We start from the raw sequence: 8603 nt of genomic DNA on the forward strand, positions 1-8603 counted from the left end.
ATTCACAGAACATGACTGGGCAGATTTCCAAACTAACTTTTTTTTTTAAGGGGGAGAGGGGACGTGTGAAACAGAACAAGTAAAACGGCCTTGGCTGCAAGTTTGACAACTCCAATGTGGTTGAGAATCTACCAAAATTTCATTGGGCGATGTCTGATAGAAATAAAGAAGCATTTTATTTCTGGCACATTTCAGATAATTTAATAGAGGTAGACAAGGCACAAGGGCAGAACCAGAATACAGCACACTATTACTCATGTGATCAGGATATTACACAGAATTTTTTTTTCTTTGTAAACATTTTAATAGAATCGTTTCCCCCTCAGCAAGGGCAAGTTTATAGTCAAAAGTAAAGAGTTAATTAATGAACTATGGCAACAAGAAAAGTCTAGGATGCAACTGTCAATATTCAATATTGATAAATGCCCAAACAGCAAGTTGTATACTAAACCACATTAGGTTGCAGCTGTGCATCTGGGAACCAGCTATAATCTGTGCATAATGTAGAGCAACAGCATCATTTGGATTGATGGCAGATTGGTTGAACTGTAGGTGCGTATATGGTGTTGTCGGTTCAGCATATTTCCAAGCATTGTCCCACACCTAGAATGAAGAGTCAACTTTGTATAAAAATGCAGGTATTAAAGTACAGGTATATTTTAAACTTCACTAAAGGGAATGGTTTATGCAAGACTTTAGGAACTTTTATTAACTCATTTCTTGATTGAGAAAAAATGCACTTGTACAGTGGTAATTTTGAAGCACACCATTTAACCTTACCAGGTACTGGGTGTGTCAGTGTTTAAGGAGAAGGCTGGAAAAAAAGTGGCATAGTTAAGCGTAAACAACTTTAGTAATAATTAAGCCAGTCTGGCAAGTCGTATGGAAGGGATACCACCTTTACTGGGTATCAATAGACATGTACACAGGAGGCAGAGTCTTATAGCAGGTACTATTAAGAAAATAGCATCAAAATATTTTAACAATTAAAGTTGCCAAACTGAAATTTGGAAACAATCAAGCCACATCAATCTGATATTTGTAGATGTTCAGTAACCCCATTCCCATCTTGGTAGGAAAAATATTAAGAGGGCAATCTACTCTAGGCCTATGAATTTAAACCAACATTGAATAGCCAATTTTAGGGCATTTGGAAAATATAAAATTGGCAAGTCACATGGACAATACACTGAACTTTGAATCAATAAAGGTGGGGAGGGAAGAAAAAAAAAAATTGTGTTCAACATACCTTTTCACAGAAGTTCCGGGCTGTCCTATAGATAGATTTCTTTAAATGTTTGACAGGTAGAATTTACGGGGCAGTAATTCGTCAAGCAGCTTCCTTTTGTTGGGCAATCACCCGTCATATTCAACCACCTGAAATTGTTGGTCCAATTGTCTGTGCAAGTGACATCGTTGGCACACGCAGTAAACCAAAGCCCACAATCAATGGCACACAGAGGGACTCCCAGTATCTTTCCCGCTGCCACGAGCGATTTTCCTGCAGGGAAAATTTATTTAACGTTGCAAAAGGAACTAGCGAGCCAAATCTCTTACATGTCTAGACATTTATTTTTTGGTTAAAAAAAAAAAAAAAAAAAAAAAAAAAAAAAAAAAACCCAAGCCACTATGCCATTTAAATGCTTAGGGGAAGTCACTTTCAGAATACCAAAATAAAAACTTTATAAAATAGCCTTTTAAGTTTTGCACAATGTTAAATTTTTAAATGATTAAAAATAATTGTTTAAACATGTTTAAGTTATTAAAACAATGCAGAAACCCTAGTTAAATGAAAGTCCTTTAAAATATAGAATTTAGACGTTCTGCAATACTTACCGACACGACCCATGGGCCAACATTGGGTGAACATTCGTAAAAGCAGTGATCTAGCATGAAATGCCGTTTACATTCCGAGGACATGGACTCTACTCGAGAACAGTGGTCATAATTGAAGTTGTAAGGACTAGACTCTTGAATAAGTAGTAGTGGTACAGCAGGACCTATTCTTCCATTGATGACACAAAAAAAAATCAAATATAAAAAGAGGTACTTTCTGTTAAGCAATTTATCATTTAGGTAGAAAGGATATCAAGTTTGACTACTGTCAAAAGCTCTTTACAGCTAAAAGCATATTTTTGAAGGCTTCAGATTTTTTTTTTTTTTAATCTACTGTAGTGACAATATTGTACATTAAAAAGCAAGACGTTAAAAGAAATTATCCATACCGTAGTAAACAGACTGCCTTCTGGTCCTGGTGCACTTTAGTGATGTTTAGAATCTATACAAGTGTTTATTAGAGTATCCACATCTCTCCTCCTGAGCCATGGTCATGGTCACGACCAACGTTAAGCAGAACATTCTAGGACAAAGATAAAAAACTAGGTAAAAGTCATCTATTGAAGTTTCTGGACTAGCTTGTCAAGGACAAACTAGTATGTCTATAGACCTTACACAGTATACAAAATCAACCAAAATAAACTTTAGTATAGCAAATGACTAAGTACAGTACATGTCTCGCACTCTCCGGAGCACATTATTAAGGTTCGAGCACATGCCAAGGACTTTACTTTCAAGTAGACGACATACCAGATTTAAGTAAATTCAAGTTGTCCTAACTAGTGTATATTCAAGACCTTTGTTTACACACTAAGTGCAAAAGTTCAATTAGTTTTAAGTTTTTTTTAACCTAGTAATAGTTATGGACTTCTAGGTAGTATAGCAAACTTTTACAATTTCAGGTTATAAAAAGGTAATTTTGCTTTCAAATTAAAGTAAATGTTATTTTCAACAGCAACAATCTAGGGTTTATACTTTACCATAGGACCATTTGTAAGTCAAAGTTACGAAATTCACATCAATTTTGAGACATTAAAGATTTTTTGGTAGAGAAATAGTTTAATCAATAGTTCATAGCATCAATATTTTGCTAGCATTCTCTGGGGAGGAATAAGACAACTTAATAAATAATGGCCAGTTGAGGTCTAGACCATAGATGCACAGATTCAAGAAGTGGATTAAAAGGTAGTCAACGATTAGGAACATCACGATTTAATTAACAATAGAACGCTTCACTCAATTTCTCATTGTACTTTATTTGAAGTCTGAAAATTATATGGGAAAGCTGTGGCAGTGTGAGGTGCAAAGTTTGATGGCAATACTTTGGCCATGTTTGAGAACAGATTTTCAAAGTCTGGAGAAAAAGAGTAACTCCAGACAAGCCGCCGGCTTCTGGGCCATGTCGAGATTACTAGAGATGGTGGCTCCCTTAGGGAAGTCCTTTCTACACCAATACCACAAAGTTTCCCCCAAACGAATATAAAACCCAATTGTATCGCCAAGACACCGCGGACACCATACAACGAATCTCAAAGACATCAAGCAGTTTGAAACCACACCTCCCCGCCGCCTTTCATTACCTGACGAAGGTCAAGGGAGTGTGACGGAAAGCTGCCATCATTAACACCGGTAGTGTAGAAGGGACACCGGTGGTGTAGAGGAGGAGGGGAGAGTGATGGTGTGATCGTGGTGGGGAGCCCCTCGTCACCTCGCTGTCTCGCTCACTCGAGCTTCGAACACACTATGGTCGGCCTCGAGGGGAACTGGTCAAGTCGTCTGAATTTTGTAACTAGCTCATCAAGATTGTAACTTGCTTAGCTAAATGAATTGTGGGGTTTAGTCCCTGAGTCCATTATGTGCCTCTGTAACCCTTTTCACTACCGCCCACAAGATGGGTATGGGGTGCATAATAAATGAACTAAACTAAACAAGTCGTCTACTGTAATTTCGGATACCGAGCTAGAAACAACTTCGTTCACTGAGAAATTTGTACTTCCAAACCAATTTGTTCGTATATGCGCTGGTTTGTGTTCGCTGCTGTTCTCGTCTGAATAAATACATAACACTTCATCATATAATTATTAGCGCTTCCATTAACAATGCTTAGCGCACTGTTTGTATTACTTTGTTAACAAAGCGCTCTCGTATCAGAGAAGGGAAGGGAAGAGAACTCTCAGGGGGGAAAGCGCTGTAACGTACGGTTATGTTACGTTGTTGGGTACATTAGATACAGTGTTTAGTTAGTTTCATATTTATTTAGTAGTCCTAGATACAGCAGTGTCGTAGACGTTGAGACGGGGCTTGGAGCAGAGCAGAGAGCTGAGTGTGGCCGGAGTCGCGGAGCTCTATGTGGGAGAGCGTTGTAGCTCGATGAGGTCGTAGTCTGCTGTCTGCTTTGTGTCGAGGCTGTAGCATCTTGGGTCGATTAGAACTGTACACGTCGAGTGCTACATTGTTGACTTGAAATTGTACTGCTTTGCTATTCGATTGATTGATTGATGATAAAGATTAAGCCACCCAAGAAGTGGCACGAGTATGAATAGCCTGTAAGTGGTGGCCCTTTTGAGCCATTACCAGTATTAAGAGCTGATACTGGAGATCTGTGGAGGTGCGACTGCACCCTGCGTGACGGGAGATGTCTCCCGAGGTTTGCTATTCTCAAATCGCTTGCTTATATACGGTGACTACACCTCACAATAAGATAGGAGGGCAGAAACCGTTACCTGTAAATAGGGATAGGATTATAGCTTGTGTAGTTAGTGCTAATTAGTTATGCCATTAAGATGATGAGATAATGGAGCAAGTATAAGGCTTACTCGCTACAGTGGTGAAGCCTCACTTTGATTATTGACTCCAAGCATTGAAACCTCATTATCATAAGATACCCCCTCGGTACCCCTACTCAAATCTCTGAATATGTTAGACATTAAGTCACTGCACATTCTCTCATGTGTATTATACATATATAAAACGCTAAACTATAATGCCAATCCTGATCTCAAAAGCTTCATAGAAGGATGTAACAGAACCCATGAGCACCACACCAGAAATAAATACAGTTTTGATATTCCTAGAGTACGACTTAATCAAACTAGAAATGCTCTACAAATCAAGGGGCCCAGAATGTGGAATGACCTTCCCAACCATGTTAAAGACTGTACCTCTCTCAACCAGTTTAAGTTAAAAACGAAGCTATACCTAATAAATTCCCTGTAACCTACCTTACCCTTCTATTGTCAACCAATGTCTGTTTTTTTTTAAAGAGCGCTGTTTGTCGACATAATTGTATTTGTGCGGCTTTTTCATCTATGTTTTCATTTCTTGTTTTCATTCTACTCATTATGCTCAATTAGTATTAAGCTTGTCATTTAAGTTTATCATGCCCGAAACGCTTTGCGTAATAGTGGCTTAGGCATTGCATGTACTAGCTCTACCTATAAGTCAACCAATCTTTGTAAAAATTTATTGTATGTATGTACCTTACCTAAATAAACATTTTATTTTATTTTATTTTTTTATTTTTTATTTTAAGATATAGTTTCACCGAAGAAAGTTCAACACCGGCCGATATAAATATCCCAGAACTAAGTCAACTCTCATACCAAGAATGGTTAAGGGCCACAGAGCTAACCTAATTTACTTATTTATTTATATACAAGATGGTATAACCACACTGCAAACCACGCATGACAGAGCGGATTTCACCGAAACGTTTAAAACACTGAATAATTTGGAGAATGTTGAACCAGACAACTTCTTCAAGATGTCAGATGCAACACAAACAAGGAACAACGGTTTCAAGCTTAACAAACCTCAATGTAGGTCTGAAAACAGGAGCTGCTTTTTAACCCACAGGGATATAAACCCATGGAACTACCTACCCGCCGAAGCCGTAAATGTCAAAACACTGTTGAATTTTAAGATCTAGCGTGAAAAAAATCATCAAAATAAATGGGGGGACCTTTGACAGGCCGCCGGCTTCTAACAAGAAGCGGCTTCCTGTCTTCGTCGAGGCCACTAGTGTTAGTGAATCATAAGAACATAAGAACAAGGTAACTGCAGAAGACCTATTGGCCCATACGAGGCAGCTCCTATCTATAACCACCCAATCCCACTCATATACATGTCCAACCCGCGCTTGAAACAATCGAGGGACCCCACCTCCACCACGTTACGCGGTAATTGGTTCCACAAATCAACAACCCTGTTACCGAACCAGTATTTACCCAAGTCTTTCCTAAATCTAAACTTATCCAATTTATACCCATTGTTTCGTGTTCTGTCTTGTGTTGATACTTTTTTAGTTAGTTAGTTTAGTTCATTTATTATGCACCCCATACCCATCTTGTGGGTGGTAGTGGAAAGGGCATGTAATGGCTGTTATCCCCCTTGTTATGTCCATTCATCCACTTGTAAACCTCTATCATGTCACCCCTAACTCTTCGCCTTTCCAGTGAATGCAACTTAAGCTTTGTTAATCTTTCTTCATATGAAAGATTTCTAATTTGGGGAATTAACTTAGTCATCCTACGCTGGACACGTTCAAGTGAATTTATATCCATTCTATAATACGGCGACCAAAACTGAACTGCATAATCTAAATGGGACCTAACCAGAGCAAGATATAACTGAAGAACCACACCAGGTGTCTTGTTACTAACGCTTCGATTAATAAATCCCAGTGTCCTATTTGCCTTATTACGAACATTCAGGCATTGATCATTTTGTTTTAAATTCTTACTAATCATATCTCCCAGATCCCTTTCGCAATCCGACTTCGCAATCTCAACACCATCAAGCTCGTATCTTGTAACTCTATCATCATTACCTAGCCTCAGAACTTTACATTTATCAGCATTAAACTGCAGACTCGGGTAAATTCAGGTAAAATATAAAAGTATATCTAACTCGTTTTCTTTGAAACGGTCTGAATAATTAGATTTCTGCAAATGAAATTTATCTGAGGGGTCACTGACATATATTGGTCTCGACGAAAGAAAGGATTAGTAGAAATTCTAAGAGAGAATCAAATAGTTTCCGACTTTCATATTATTTCACCTGTCAGCTAATGATATTAGGTGAACATGCTTGTGCTTTAATTTTATTTAGTAGCCCCTCATATATAATATGGTATTAGTAGTAGAAGTAGTACATTGTACTACCTAAGCTTTTAATCAAAACAAAATGCATAAATTGCATAAAATGCATTGCATAAAATATGCATAAAATTATTTAAAAATTTAAATTATTTATTATTATTATAAATTATAAATTATAAATTATTATTATATTATTATTATAAATTATTATAAATATATTAAATTATTTATTATTATTATAAATTATTTATTATTATAAATTATATAAAAATTTAAATTAAAATAAAATTTTATGCATTGCATAAAATTGCATAAAATAAAAAATGCATAAAAATGCAAAATGCATAAACTCTATCTATAAAGCCAACAAACTTTGTAAAATCTCTTTATGTATGTACCTTTACCTAAATAAAAATTATTATTATTATTATTAAATTCACTACACAATTGAGGTTCTTATTTGCGTCTTATTTCATTGTAAAAGGAGTTAATTTCCAAACAGGGTTGTATAAATAAATCTTATCTTATCTTTGCATTCAATTTTGTACGGTAATTTTTCAAACTTAAAATGTAAATAGCTATATATATATACCCCCTCTAAATGAAAAATGGCCTAATTTAACATATGTGCTAACAATATTAACATAAATAATTCGTTTGTTAGATAACAAGATATTCATAGCAATAAGGTTTCTTGGAATGGCCTATAATGCACGCAAATACTAGTTTACGCACTTTTCGGGTAGTACACCTGGAATTTCAAAATGGCGTTCAAACGGCGGTTGGTCGTTGAAGGGTCAGTTCGTCAGTAACGTCGCTGCCGCCAAGGCGACAACATGTACCGCTGATTCCCGACATGAGCAACATTGTTCCAGGTAAGAGTGATAATTCTTTTTGACATATTTATATCTTATATATACACAGTATATAGAATTATATAATATAATGGGGTTTTGCGTATGGAGTTTGCTTCGAACAATGCCTATCAATGTTAGTTTAGTTCGTTTATTATGCACCTCATACCCATCTTGTGGGCTACCTTTATGGTGCTTCCGGGGTTTAGTGTCCCCGCGGCCCGGTCGTCGACCAGGCCTCCTGGTTGCTGGACTGATCAACCAGGCTGTTGGACGCGGCTGCTCGCAGCCTGACGTATGCGTCACAGCCTGGTTGATCAGGTGCTTATCCAGTTCTCTCTTGAACACTGTGAGGGGTTTGCCAGTTATGCCCCTTATGTGTAGTGGAAGCGTGTTGAACAGTCTCGGGCCTCTGATGTTGATAGTTCTCTCTGAGTACCTGTTGTACCTCTGCTGGGCGGAGGTACAACATTTATGTTTGTCCTTGCACACCGCCCCCCATCCAGTGGGCAGCGGTGGATAGGTTACAATCACTCGGTTACTACCTACAGTTAGCAGACTGGGGATATTTGGCTAAAATTTCTGGTAGCAGATCAGGTCCCCCATTTGTTCCGATTTTTTTTCAAATTGGATTTTACAATTCAAGTGTTATGTTATTTACTGCTTTAGCAGATAGGCGGTTCCATGGGTTTATAACCCTGTGGGTGAAAATATAGCTTATGTTTTCAGTCCTACACTGCGGCTTGTTGGACTTGAAACCGTTGTTCCTTGTTTGTGTTCCATCTGACCTTTTGAAGTTGTTCTCTGGATCCAT

The 8603-nt window shown here is 37.5% G+C and overlaps 1 pseudogene; it reads right to left on the minus strand.

Annotated features, from left to right (window-relative positions):
- Nucleotides 1-280: 280 nt before the first annotated feature.
- Nucleotides 281-8603, minus strand: LOC123747277 (folate receptor alpha-like; annotated as a pseudogene).

This window comes from Procambarus clarkii, chromosome 94 (assembly GCF_040958095.1).
Source record: "Procambarus clarkii isolate CNS0578487 chromosome 94, FALCON_Pclarkii_2.0, whole genome shotgun sequence".
Lineage (NCBI taxonomy): Eukaryota > Metazoa > Arthropoda > Malacostraca > Decapoda > Cambaridae > Procambarus > Procambarus clarkii.